This window comes from Melopsittacus undulatus, chromosome 6 (assembly GCF_012275295.1).
Source record: "Melopsittacus undulatus isolate bMelUnd1 chromosome 6, bMelUnd1.mat.Z, whole genome shotgun sequence".
Lineage (NCBI taxonomy): Eukaryota > Metazoa > Chordata > Aves > Psittaciformes > Psittaculidae > Melopsittacus > Melopsittacus undulatus.
Window position 1 is genome coordinate 47,029,033 of NC_047532.1, and position 14,635 is coordinate 47,043,667.

A 14,635-nucleotide genomic window follows, 5' to 3' on the forward strand; every position below is an offset into this window, starting at 1 on the left:
TCAAAATCTGTGCCGCTGCCAAAAGGAGACATCCAGCCCTGCCCGGTGAGCTGCCTCGCTCCCTCCTTGTGCAATGACATTTGGTTTAGGGAATGGATCAGGCTGAAAACAAATCCTGACAGGGTTTTTCCTTATAGAGGGAGGTTGGTTTTTAAGCAGATCATTTGCCCAGCTCATCACATGGCTGTGAAGACTCAAGAGGAGGCTTGTCTGATCTCAGATACGTGTCACAAGGATGCTCCTTACATCAGAGTGACTGAATACAGAAGCGAAGGGATATGAGGGGAAGTGCCCATGGGGCAACAGATGGGTGTGTGTCCCCTGTGGCACACAGCTCAGCTGCAGAGGTATGAGCTGTGTTCACACCCCTAACCCCAGGATGGGAACACAGGGAAGATCTCTACCTGCAAGGGATTTTCTTGGGTGCTGTTTCTCAGATCCAGGACAAGGATGTGCCATCGGGATAAATCTGTTTGGGACTGCCCCCTCTGGAGCAGGATGCTCACACATCCTACTTCAGTGGAGACACCTGAAGTAATGTGGTGCCTCCACACCTACTTCAGGGTTTGTGAAGTAGGTGTGGATCATCCCTGTGGATCTGCAGGGTTTTGTAGAGGAGGGATATTTCAGCCTCCTCTCTTAGGAGAAAGATGTCTCTCTTCCTACTTCCTTCCACCCTCCCACATCCCCCCAGCATTTTTTCTAGCTACTTTTCACACTGGTCTCCAAGGAAAGGGAGCCTTCATCCCAGTTTTGCTTCTCATTCCCTTCTAATTGTTGCAAACTTATGGGACCAATTTAAATTAATTTGATGGGAAGCTGAAGGGGAGAGATCCTAGTTCTTCTTGCAAGTGAGCTGGAAACAAGTGACAAAGCAGAGGGAGGATGCTCGCTGCCAGGCCTGGGGTTCTGGGTGCAATCCATTCCATGGGCTTCCACATGGGTAAACCAGCCAAGTTAGTTACATATTTCCAGTGGACTCAAGAGCTGCAGCTTTCACGGTTGGGGGATCCCCATGGCTCCATGGACTGCTTTTAAGGAAGAGTAACTGAGGCCACCAAGTGTTTTGCCAGGTGGTGTGGACAAAGGAACTCACATCTCTGGTGGGATATTTTTGGAGATCAGCAAAGTAGATCAAGTTGAAACCCCTGCTCTAGAAACCTGCATTATTTTTTTCCTCCTCCCAGTGTTTGTTCAGGTATTTTTAAGAGACATTGCTTGCCTCTTTGTGGAGAAGCCTTGCTTATGGGCAATTTCTCTGCCTCCTTTGGAAAGGCATCCCTACTAACCTCCAGTCTCTCCCTTCTCCTCCAAGGGAGCCTCATGGCCAGAGTTTGCTCCTGCTGGCTCCGATCCAGACAGGCACTTACAGAGGTCACTGCTCCAACTTGGAAGTTGGTGGATCTCTCCCAGAGTGCCCCAGGGACTAACAGGTTTTCCTGCTTTATCTCCTGGAGAAGCTGTATAAGGGAGGAGGGTTCCAAGCTAGGGCCAGAGCTCACTGGTGATGAGGTGTTGGAGGTGCTGGGATAGTTTTTCCGTAGCCTATGTGATACTGCTGTGCCCAGGTGCTGGCATTGCAGGGTGGCAGAGCCACCAGGGTGGGGCATGGCACCTCCTGGGCAGTCTGGGCTTGAAGGATGCCCACAGGAAGCTGGACAGCTCCAGTGCCAGGTGGGACAGTCCCATCACAAGCTGCTGGCTGCCACCAAGGAAAGTTCCTCTTTCCAAGGACGTTGCTTCCTATCTCTGCATTTTCCATCTGCCAGCAGAGACCAGAACCAGGACTTGCCCTTGCTATGAAACCCTCTAAGCAGGATGTGCCACCATCCCTGCTTATCCTCCTTTTTCCTGGGGTCCCTGGATATGGTAAGGAGCAGCCACACTTAAACTGCAGTTCCCTTCAGACCCCACAGCTCTTGCCTTGCCATGGGTGCAGTTCCCCATACAGGGAGCTAGCAGGCATGGGGATACTGATGGTTCCTCCCCAGATCCAGGTGATTAACAATATAGGGATGTAGTTAGAGGAGGACAGCCCACAGTGCTTCCATCTCCACTGCTTGCCTGCAGGAAGACCCAGCAGCTTAGCTCAAGCAGGCACCTTGGCTGCCCTGGTCCAGTGAGGATCAACTGTTCTATGTCCAGGCCTCTGTGATGTGGGCCTGGGCGAGACTCAGGCTGGACACCTTGCAATGTCAATCTGGGCTGGGCAGTGGGTGCCACAGGACAGAGCAGAAATGAGGTAGCCAAGGCCCTGCAAATCTATTTATCTCCACACTACTCACCCTCAGTCAGGCTCCAGAAAAGTAAATCACCCTGGCCTTCCCCAGCCATGCCATTTCCACCCTGGCTGGGACAACAAGGTCCTCACCAGTGCTTCCTGCACCCCACACTTCTCTCAGCCAGCAGGGCTGGGCTGAGATCTACTTCTTTAACATAGCCAGGACTCTGCTCCTGTTCCTGGCTAAGCTGCATGGGCTTTGCCTCAGGATGTGAATTTGGGTGCTGGAATTTATCTGCGGCTGTTTTGGCTGTGGCTGAACTCCACCTCCGGGCAATGACATGTTGTTTCCATAGTAGCTAATGGACTGGAGATGGAAGGGGGGAAACACATACCCGAACTAAAAAAGGACTCGTGAGTAATGTGGTTGCTCCCAGCGCAGAGTAGGAACAACTTTCTAGCACTTGACCGAGCCCCTCCTTCACCAGGCGCCTGTGAAGCATCAAGAGGAGAGTGTGTCTGTGCAGAGCATGGGGCAGGAGGACAAGGGCATCCCTCTGGGTGCTCGGTGGCTTGGGGGTGCATGGCACTGCAGACGGGTGCGTGGAGGCTGTGCAGGGGCAGCCTGTGCAAGGAGAGGGGGGACATGGCAAGCACAAGAGCTTATGGGAAGGTGGTGGGGACACACATGGGTGGCACATGTCTGCAGGGGTGTCCACATCCTTTTGCATATAGAGGGCTGTTTTGGAGGGAGAAGGGAGCAGCCCTGGGCAGTCACACCATGGTGGTCCCTCAGTGCAGAGACTGTCACAGGCAGCAGTGTGGCTGGGACAAGGCAGGCCAGAGGAGTCCAAGGGCTGCTCTCACCCATGGGACAATAAAGGGTGACAAGGACGAATTCTGGAAGGTACAAAGAGACAATGGGAAGGGGTGTGTGTCGGGACCCATTGTCCCTGCTGACCCCTGTGCAGGCACTGGCTGGGTCTCAGTGTGAGAGCAGGGGGACAGCCACAGCTCCACTGCTGACATGCTCACTTGCAGCCTCCCACCATCCTTGAGACTCATGGCTTTCCAGGAACAGAAATAAGTGTATGTTCCTCTTGTACCAATGCATCCCTGAGGTCCTCCCTGGCCAGCTGGGCACAACTCTGCTGGGTCACTACTTTTGGACATTTCCATCACACTCTGCTGCACCACAGATGAAATCTGTCCTTGGGGGAGAACAGCTCCATTACTCCATGTGGAAATGGAGAACAGCTCCTGGGGTCATCTTGTGCCCATCTCTGGCTGCCGGCCCTGGCCAGATCCCTGCACCCCAGCTGCTGTTACAGCATTTTTCTTCCAGTTGTACGTTCCCCAGCTTGTTTGGTTGTGTAGCTCCTGCCATGTCCGTCTCTTTGTGTTGTTTGCTGTTAAGTAAATCACTGGCAGCTCCCCAGAGCGCTGGGTAATGGCAGGATAATTCCCAGCAAGACCCTGGTAATTCACTTGAAGGAAAGCAGAGCAGAGGAAAACAGCACCATTAGCCATTATCCTGGCCTCTCAAAGGCCTCCTTGCCTGCAGAAACACTGTGTGGTGCAGCAGGCATGCCTGCCACAGCTCCCAGACACTGTGGGTCATGAGAGGGCTGCAGGCAGCAGAGGAGGCCAGGTTTCAGGCTTCTCTTGCCAGCCTGGACCAGCAGAAAAAATGTGGCTGAGTGCCTCTGGCTGCTGTGGGCACAAGGAGGTTGGTGTTAGTCCCAGGAAAAGAACCTTGAGGACAGGAGCCAGGCAAGGGGAAAGTGCCCATCAGGCCTTATGGACCCACAGGATTCTCCAGCTTTGGGTCTTCCACAACAGCACCAGGTGCATGGCAGTGCTGACGTCTCAAGCTACATGTGTGACCCCTTAACCAAGAGCTACCAGGCACCTGCCCTGCTCTTGGCAGGGGTTCATACCCCAGGTGGGGAGGAGGACAGATGTGATGCTGGGGCTGCCATGGGCTGCTGGCAGCTCCTCTGGACCTGGGGGAGCTTTGCCACCTGTATCAGCAAAGATAACATCATCACCTTCCAGAGCCTCAGCACCTCTCACACCTCCCTGTTGTGGGGACACAAAAACACGTGGCATGGTGTGGGACACTGGGAGGGCAGACCCTCCAAAGAGCTTGGAGGTGGGCTCAAGGTGACACACTGTCTGCAAGAAGGTGCCTGCTTCCTTCCAGCTCTGCAGTGGGGCACGGAGCTCCTTTGCAAACCCGCCCATGAAGTGGCTGCCGACGTCTGTAAGGGAGGCCTCTGTTTGCAGAAGTGCTGAACTTTCCCCCCAGAGCCTACCGGCAGTGGGAGGCAGCCTGCAGCCAGCAGCAGCCCCCGGCCTGGCTCCCCACACCAGCACCCGGGGCAGGCGGGGTGCGCTCCTGCTCCACACAAACCCCTGATCATGCCCCTTGGCACATTCACAAGCACACACACGGGCACCCACACATGGAGGAATGCCTACACACACAAAGGTGCGCGCATGCTTATAGATACTGGCGCAGGTTTTCTGATGCTTCCCATTGGTTGGCTTTAGAGCAAAGTCCTGGCTGTGTCGGGAGCAATAAAAGCTTCCAGGCCAGGCTAGTAGTAAAAGCAGTAAACTTTAAGGGTTCTCGGACTGTTTCCACAGCAGCAGTCACCGTTGCCTCACAAAGGCTTTCCCTCTGTTCACTTTATGCATGTGCACATTTGGTGCTGATTAAGTGTGTGGGACTGCAGCTCGAAGCACATGGGGCAGCTCTGCTCCCAAGCACCCGCAGAGGCACCCACACTCACCCCACATCTATTCCCATCCAGGTTCCCCTTCATAGCACCCAAGTGGGGTCTACGGTGCCCTTCCCAAATTGCCATGGCTTTTGTTGATATCTCACATGCTCCCTGGGAGCGTAAGTCCATGGAACAGCATTGTGTTGTGATAGTCAACACCTGCACATGTGTCAAAGCAGGGGCCTTTGCTCTGTACTCAAGCAGCAAGAAATGAACAGCCCAGGAAACAAGGGGGTGCAGGGAGACTGGGAGCAGCCTGTCCCTTTTGGATAAGTGGGTTCCACTGTTTTGGCCTGTCTCCTGAGGAGGTCCTAGAAGCATTGTGGTTGCCTTTCTAATGTTTTCTGTCAAAGGAACAAATGATGGCCCTAACCTTGCCTTTCAGGCTGTACCACAGCCTCACATCATGGAGCATCCAAGGACAAGGAGAGTTTGAACTCACTCAGGATGTCAAAAGTCCATCCTTTCAGAAATGTGGCAACGCTGCATGCTCACTGCTTGTCTCCTCAGGGAAAACTATTCATATCCAGGGTACTGTGCTGCTATGGGGCAGCCAGAAATGGTAGTAAGGAAGGGAGGAGCTAATAGGGATGTGAACATGTCCAGAGGGATAGTATGGAGTCTGCCAGCAGAAGTCTGGAGCAAAGCTTGACTGAGGGATGCTTCAAGGTGATACCTGAAGGTGAAATTTTACTACCCCTGATGTAACTAACTAATACTGGAATGCCCATTACCATCAAGCAGGACAGAGAGCCACCTTCAGTGCACAGTTCATCCTCCCACCTTTCACCCATTCCATTATGCCTTCCACCACAGAGAAAACATTGTGTCCTGAGGTACTTCCTAGTTAATAAGCCATCACAAGGTAACTTGTGAGAAGACAATCCTGGCATAGCTGCTGTAAGGTTATATTAGCAGCTCTGATCTAATGGGACTTCCCTCCAGCACCATGAGCTGTGGGCTCAACCTCAGGGTGGGAGCTAGGATTTTGAAAAGGAACAAGTTCCCTAAGCTGAGACCTCAGAGGAAGGCCCTGTTCAGTCTTTCAGGTTGGTCAAAGTTCTAGATATGTGCCAAAGATTTACATATCAGAGAGGCTCACAGGCCTTTCCTGACCCTGGGCTGGGATTAGCCACCCTTTGGCTCTCTGCTCCTGACTGTTTTACACTGCATATTAAGGGATCCCTTGAAGGCAGAGAGGAAAGCAGGCTGGATTGAGAGCTTTCTCCCCAACTGTGATTTTAGGGAGCCCATTCACCAACCCCCAGGTCTTGGTGAAGCAGGTGGAGGTGCGGTATGTTTGGGAGGATCAGACAAGAAAGAATGGCTACCCCTCCCATGTGGCTTCTTTACACCACAGGCCACTGTATTTCGCCCACTTCTACAGTGGATGCCAAATCAAGCACTACTTCTAGAAGGTAACCAAGTCTTGACCTGGAGATGAAGCCATAGATTTTAAACTCAGCCTCTTATTAGCTGCTTGGGTCGGATGATTAATCATGCTTCTCATTGAAGAAGCTTGATAATTTCTAATGTGGGTTTACCCTGGCTTTGGAATTTAGCCATTGGTTTGTTGCCTATAGTAAAATATTGAAATGGAGGTAATTAGGCTCCTGAGAGCATTTTAACTTCAAAAACTTTAACTCTTAGTTAAGTGCTTTGTCAGTTAGTATAAAGAAAAGAGTCGTAGGACCTCTGATGAAGACTAAGGTGGATGATTTTGTTAATGGAGCGATAAAACAATAAATCTCTCTATGTGTAAAGGTGCTAGATTAAAATGGGTGTAGACAGAGTTGTAAGGGCATCGGCTATCCTCATAAGACATTAACAAAGTCAAGCTGTATGAGCACCAACTTCTTTAAGAAACTTGTGAGATCAAGCACCGATAATAATACATTAAGTGGCCCTAATGTTTCAACTAACATGGAACTGATAGGAATGTAGTTGTTAGCCAGCAGTGGTAGGTATCCCAGGTATGTGCTGTGGGATACCTGCTTGGGGTATGTTGAGATGAATATGTACGTTTGGATTGCTGTAGGGGATTGAAGGGCGTGTCTGAGAGTTTTGTTTCCCAGGGTGAGGTCTCCGACACCTGTGGTGCATCTTCCTTCTGCCAAGCCAGAGAGACTGGGAATACAATGAGAAATGGATGGAGGTTTTACTTTGTCAGAACGTGTCCTTTGTGTCAGCAGCAGGCTGTAGAGTTTGTGTCTTGTTGGTTTCTCCCCTGTAAATGTTCGGTGTTACCTACAACAACTGAAATTAGCTTTCCTGGCTTTAAGAAAACACTCATATACCTCTTAATCTCTGTTTCATTTAGATAACCAGACTGGGCATGTGTGCTCTCGTTCTCTCCCATGCTTGGCTTTCTTGTAGTGATTCTTTTCTACATCTTCTCCCACATTTCAGCCTCCTGAAAAACAAAGCAAGACAAACAAACCAAAACTGAAAATCATAGGCAGGACTTCCGTGTCAGCCATGTTAACTGCTATTTGAACATCCAAAAATTTTGCTACTCCTTTTACTCCCATATCACAGTGGGAGCTTTGGTTGAGTTTGTTTACCTGAACCTTTCCAGCCTCCCACTTGGTACATGAAGTCCACAATCTGTTCCATGCTTCTTACATCTGATTTGCTAAGATGTTTGATTTAAATGGGTTGAGTTCACCAAGGGAGCAAACCACTGAACAGAACTGTGATGCCCTTATCTCATTACCCATCCTTCTGCCATGTGCCAGCGTTATCAGCAGTAAGGATTCAGGAACATCCATCTTCCAGGGGAAAACTCCTCTGTGTCAACAGAAAATTATTTTGAAGGCCCACCCTGTAGGGAATACTTTATCACGTTGTATCGCAGAGTTCTCAGTCAAAACCTTCACAAAAATAATGTGGTCATTCAGTGACCTTCACTTACCAAAACCAGGATCACTTTTATGTACCAACCAAATTTTGTTGCCACAAAACCAGAGAAATTTATTATTTATATTCTCGCCTGTTAGTTCTGTGTTGGTTAAAACTCAGATTCTCTTCCACTCTTTTGCATGATGCCAGGTTAACAGGTCTGATTTATCCAGTGATCTCATTTGCCTTCTTTGGAAATTATGGCAAAACATTAGCATTTCTCTGATCTTCTTGCAAATAAAGATTAGTAAGACAGGACACCTCTGCCAGCTCTCTAAGGACTCTTCTGGGCTTGTGAGTTTGCTCTTGTATGTGCTCTAATATCTTTCCAAGATTCCAGTGGTCTGTATGATATCTCATCTAATACAAGTATATCCCCTTCCTGCTCTCCAAATACTTACTGAGCACAACAACTTTTATATATCACTCTTAGTTTTATCATCTCCGTGGTGTTAGGTGGATACTGTACCAGTGCTGTCACTTCTTTTGTTCTCCATCTACCTGCAAGTCTCTCCTGTTGTCCTCACCCTGCCCAACATGGATTTTTTTAACTTGTTCTTTAACTTTCCCAATCAATATCTTAAGTTTCCATTTTATTGATTGATTTTTAATGTCTTCCCTCCCCTCCAGTTCTGATGTGTAGTTCTTTGGTTTCTAATTTGCCAGGGAATCAGAATGGGCCCATAGCCAAACCCATTTCCTCTCCATTTGCACTGTGACCTGTCAGCTATCAAAAATTCTTTCTGAAGAGCTCACAGTATTTTCTCACATTTTTTCTAAATTATTCCTCCCATCCAGTTTCTCTCCTACTTTCTCTCAGCTTTGGAATAATTAACCCTATGGAGTATCACATGTAAATGAGCCAGAACTGCCCCTTTTCACCCAGAACAAACGGAATCAGGTCATGCTGACTAGTCCCCCGGCAACCACTGCCTTCCAGCCCAGAGATTAATTCATCTGTATCTGTCATAGCAAGGTCTGGAGTAATGTTATTTTGTGTCTTGTGTGGTTCCTTTCCTGTCAGATTATTGCCTATAGTTCTGGCAACCTCCATTCTTTGTTTTTTAACTAGTGGATGTGTCAGGCCTTCAGGATGGTCTTCACCCGGGTGTAGTTTCTCTGAACAACCCAGTGTTTTATACCAGTTTCATCGATGGCAGGGCAAGGAGTAATGAAGTGCTTCTGCTCTCTGGTTCAGCTGCCTGGTGCGGAGCCTGGCAGGCAGGACTGCTCTTGGGTGTTAGCATTAGCACATCATTCCATGTGCAGTCCAGATCTCGTACTTCACAGTTATCAATAATTCTAAACGGAAGAACCAGCCCGATCATAAAGTGCTCCCTCCCACACAGCTCTCACACAGACTGTCCTTAAACAGTTCCCCTCACGTGAACCATACCAGTGGCTTTTATTCCTACCAATGGCATCAAGTTGTTCCTCATCAGGGAAGGCTTCCCATTCCTTTGGCTTGGTAAGCACACATCTAACCCCAGCAAATATGTGACCAAGATCCCTCCCAGTCGTGTCCTCTCCCACATGGGCTCATTCAGTTGATAATACATTGTGTTACAACTGCTTTTACCTCCTCAGCATCTCTGCCTTGCACTCTCAGCCCAGTCCTTTCCCATACTGTCACCAGCTCATCTCAAAGCCATAGCAGTAGCCAATAGAGCCCCATTTCCATATGTAGCTCTGCTCCCTGCACAGCCCAGGGTTTCGAGTGACAAAACCAACTCACACCTAACACTTTCTTCTTTTTCTTTTGGGGATGGAAGAGGTTCTACATATCCCCTTTGGACTTTTTCCCATAGGATGTCAACTGTACTGGTATGTGTTAACACCAACAAAGATTTGTCAGATGACTTCAAGCTCCTACCCAGCCTCACTGCTACATCTCCCACCCTTTCTTCTAGGAGAAAGCACAGCATGTCCTATATCTCCTGCACTATTTAAACATCTCAATTTGCTTTTCACCTCTCAGCCCCAGACTGTAATTCTTTTTCACACCATGACAGTGTATAATCCTTCTCCTCCAAATGCCTGAGGCACCACTTGTCCGTGAAGTTGGGCTGGGGCAATTACCTCCTGGTTTGGAGCTTTTCCTCCATCTCCTGGGCTGTTTGTGGGATCCTCAAATTCATGAGCTCCCTGGGGTGTCTCAATACCATCATGGGCACATCGTGGCATAGCAAGCACAGAGGGTATGTGGTATTTAACCATCAGACTTAACTTGCCAGACTGTGGGGCAAGAAAAGGGGCAAGGTAAAGGTGGCAGTATCATTTCCAGAACAAATCACAAAGCCCCAGGAAATGTCTGAACCCTGCAGCTGAGAGGTCAAGGTGATGGGCTCTCACTTGGAGCTGCAGGCAGTCAGCTGGGGAGGAAAAGATGAAGGAGAGGAAAAACTCAGAACAACTCCTGTCAGCTCAGAGAGAGAATGAGAGCAGAAAGAGCAGCACAGCAACATCCTTCACTTTCCCTGGTGTGCACAGGCAGATGGGAGGCTGTTGTGATTCACATCACAGCCTGGCCAGACTCTGTGTGCCTTGGCTTGCTGGGAGAGACCAGGAGCCCCAGGGTTGCTGCCCCTGGTTGTCTTCTGGAAATGAGATGGCAGCATGGGGCACCAGAGACCATACACAGGACATTCTGCTTGTCCTTCTGTGGGCTCCTTCCTCTTCAGGATGAAACAGCCCCTGGGAGGGATGCCCCTCATCGCTCCCTGCTCCTCTGGTGAGTTTCCCAAGGGTTTTTGTAAAGTTTCCTGCCCAGCAAAATTCTTTGCCAGTAGTCCTGCAAGAAAAATGGCAACAAATCTTTTCTGTGTCCCATCCCCAACAGGGGAGACAGGAGGACAAAGGGGGTCTCAGAGCAGAGAGGGCTCTTGCCCAGAAGGCACACACAGCCCATGTTCGGGTCTGCCCATCCCTTTGCTGGGACACCAGCCATCGTCCTTCCAAGCTCTGCCATCAGCAAAGTGGCTTTTCCCATGGTGTCCTCTGTCACCCCAGTCCTGTCCCCAGGGGACCTTTCTTGCTCCTGAGCAATGCTGGTAACTCCTGGCCTTCAGACAACCAGCCAAAGGCTTGCCAGGGTGCCTGGACAGCACAGGCTGGCAAGGGATGGTGGCTTAGCACAAAGCTTTCTCTCTCCCTGCCCTGTGCACTTCATTGCTGGGGTAGGTGAGAAACAAAACATACAGCCAGAAAAGCTAAGCTGGAAGAAACTGCATCCATAAAAGCAGGCATCCGGTGCATTGGTTCTCCCTGGGCTGCCTTGTGTGGGCACCAGGCTGTGGAGTTGGAGGAGAGATCAAGCTGCTGGTAATCAGCTCAGCGAGGGCCCTTGGGATCTGGCCAATGACCAAGGGCTTGGTGCCAGTTCCTTGTCTGCTTGTTTTGGTTTCTTCCCTAGCTTTTCCTTCCCTTATGCAGCAGGGACCGATCACATCACATAGGACCAGCAGCAGCTATGACGGGCTGCTGGAGGGTACCGTGCCAGGATGCCAATCCATCTCACTACAATCTGGAGCTAATTCTTAATCTGGCGATGAGCTTTGGGGATTTCCCAGAGCTGACACACTCTAAAATTGCAAGAGCATCTGAATTACAGCTCTGATCCTTCCTCTGCGTGAATGTGGGCCTCTGTCCCTGCAGCGGAAGGGGGTGTTTTATAGTCTAGATCCTATGACACCGTCTTCCCCTAAAGCCACCTCCTTTGTGTATCCAGGCTTCCCAGAGAGGTTCAGCTGCAGGCAGTAATTTTTATAGTCTGTTTCTTGGTCCTTTGCTTGTGCAATGAAACAAGTGACCCAAAAGCCAGATGGGACAGGTATTCTTGGGTAGGAGCAACTCGCCTCTTTTAGGGGCAAAAATAAAAAGCCCAGAAAATCAATTAGATTTTAAGGTGGAGGGAGGCTTGGTAGGACATACTGCAGCATGAAGTCCATATTGTGTGGGAAGGAAAGAGAGGTAGAGCAGGCCAGCCAGAGGTCTTTCTCCACCACAGCCAGCCTGGATGTCTCCCAGATGAGCAGGGAGAAGTGCAGGAGCAGGAACCATAGGATGGGATTGAACAGGTGGTTCTCTGTCCTCTGGCCACCAGTAGCACAGTTGGAGCATTTATATCTAAGTGACTTCCGTGCTTTTTTCTGCCATGATTTTGTCCACTTGTTTATCAGCTATGTGTGAACCACTGAGCACCCAGAGCCTCCTGCAGCAGGGCAGCCTCATGTGACCTACACTGCCCGTTTCGCATCTCCACTTTCAGTCTCCATGTGCTGCCACAATCTTCTGTTGCAGATGTTAGGAACAGTCACCCTTCCTCCCCTTTCCTTGCCTTTTGTGATATTTTAACCTTCTATCATATCCCCATGGTGTTTCTTCATCCTTGTGGGCATTGCAGCTGTTCCCTATACAGAGCATCATTGAAGTGCCTGTCTGAGACTGATCCAGCTCTAGGCAATCCTTAGTAACTGGGAAGACCAGAGTGGTAGGGGCAGGACGTGGCATGGGCAGGGACGCAGGCTGCACACCACCTTGCCCTCCATGGGGCAGGGCTGCAGAACTGCAGGGGTTGCAGGGCTGCAGGCTGGAAACCACCTTGCTCTCCATGGTGCATGGATGCAGGGGTGCAGGTTTCAAACCACCTTGCCCTCTGGAACAGGGTGCAGGGCTGCAGAGCCGCAGGGCTGCAGGCTGCAAACCACCTCGCACTCCGCGGGGCAGGGGTCCCTGTTTCGGGGCAGGGTGCTTTGCTCGGGGCTTTGGGAACCGGCCACCCCAAACCCGAACCTCCTCGCTGCGCCGCGCCTCGCAAGCGTGGAGCAGGGTGCCCTCTGCTGTAGGAGAGAGGGACTGCGGGGAGCTGGGGCCCCCTCGCCGCCCAAAACCGCCCGCCCTGTTCCCGGCAGACCCTTCAGGACGGAGGTGAGCAGAGAGGCAGAGCTTCCCTTCTCTCCACCGCAGCAACAGCTTGGAAAGGCTGTCCCCCACTTACCCCCTTCCTCATGCTCCCCCCAAGTCCCCCATTCCGCACTAAGGAAGCCATTACAAGCCCCCACGAGTGTCCTCCTCCAGGTGGGGTGCAGCACCCTGCCGTGGAGCAGGAGCTTCCCTCAGGGGAAGGAGGAGAAACGCGTTTGTGCTCCCCGGCTTTTCCTCAAAGGCTGTTTTCAAGCGGCGGCTCCCAGTGAGAGGTACTTTGCAGCGTGTCTGGGCTAGTGAGTTTGGCTGCCGAGGACTTTTTTGAGTGCTTTTTGTCTCGTGTGGCTCCTTCCCTCACACCCTGCCGCCTCCTGACCCTCCCTGCACACCCATCTCGCTCGGATCCCTCCTTAGAGGGAGCTGTGCATTCTCCCGAGCATCCCCAAGCTGTTTGGTGTACCCTGGTCTAGCAAACCGGCTCCAGCAAAGCTGGCGGCAGTGAGCTGAGAAATCACAGCGTCCAGCTGGCTCTTCTCCTTCACTGCCAGAGGGCCATGTGTGTCCCTTGCATGTCCCCAGTCCCTCTTCTGAACCTGAACGTGGCCGTGGATTCGTACTCAGGCCCCGAGCTGCAAACTCAGGCCTGGAGAAACATCCCCTGCGGCTGCCTCTGCTTCCCCAGGGGAACGTCTGGCACAGCCCAACACCAGCCACAGGCTGATTTATGCTGCCGCCTGAAATAAAGCGTTGCCCATCCTGCTCTTCACGCTGGGTGAGCTGAGCCCGTTTAAAAACCAGTTTCAGGAGGAAACTTCTGTGATCCCCTGGTGTGAACCAGGCTTATGCAGACAGGTATGGGGGCACACTGCAGCCCCTGGGCAGGGCATGGGAAGGGTATTCACAGCAGGGATGCAGGCAGCTGCAGGGCAGATGCCCTAATCCTATGAGGGACCACCGGGAGGGGCTCCTTGTGGCTAGTTTAGAAGAAAGGAGGTGAAGAGGCTTTTATTAAGTCTCCAAATCCCCTCCATCTAGACAGATGGGTGTTACTGCTCTCAGGGTCCAGCATCCCACAGCACCCAGTGGGAAGCAGCACAGGGCATGGGGCAGCACCTCACCTCCTCATGCCATCCACTGGGTGCTTGGGACAGAGACCTGTCTGGCCCCAGATTGCAGCTGGAACATGTGACTGTCCCCTTCATGCTCATGTCCTCAGTGATTTCCACTGGCCTCCCCTCAGCAATGTCCTGCTCTCCCATCAGCTCCAAAACTGCCCTTTGGGGAAGGAGGCAGTGGTCTTTGTGTGCCTTTAAGATATGACGATGATTTGCCAATGCCAGCTGCTCCCCAGCCACACACACTCCCCTACAATGCCCTTTTCATGCACAGAGAGTGTCTGAGCAGTGAAATGCCCCTTCAGAGCAGCACCGTGCCCGTGCCAGCTGTGACTCTTGCAATGCGGGTGCTCTCTCAGCATGGCACAACATCCTTGCCAGCTCTGCAGTGAGTGATGCCAGTGAATACCCCCGGAACACAGGAGCCTGCTCTCACTCTGTGCAAACACGGCATCAGCAAAGGTTGCTGGGCATCATAGCTGCCTCATTGTCCCGGAATCCCCAGGGATATGGGTCCTGGTCTCTTTTCCTTTGCATTAAATGGCTGTCTCTACTCCAAGTCACACGACAGCACTGCAGTCATAAATCCTGGCCACCTGCCCTCAAGGGCTGGCACAAATGCTGCCTTGTTAGGTTTAGCTAATAAAGCAACAACAACAACAGAAAAGGAGCTAATCCTCCAGCAC

At 51.2% G+C, this 14,635-nt stretch overlaps 1 long non-coding RNA gene across 1 annotated transcript in view; it reads right to left on the minus strand.

Moving 5' to 3' along the window:
- Positions 1 to 6,763: 6,763 nt before the first annotated feature.
- LOC115945355 (uncharacterized) overlaps positions 6,764 to 14,635 on the minus strand; it is a 30,060-nt gene continuing 22,188 nt past the window's right edge. The window contains exon 3 of the long non-coding RNA XR_004079716.2: positions 6,764 to 7,423. This is a non-coding gene — a long non-coding RNA (uncharacterized lncRNA). The remainder of the gene's footprint in view (positions 7,424 to 14,635) is intronic.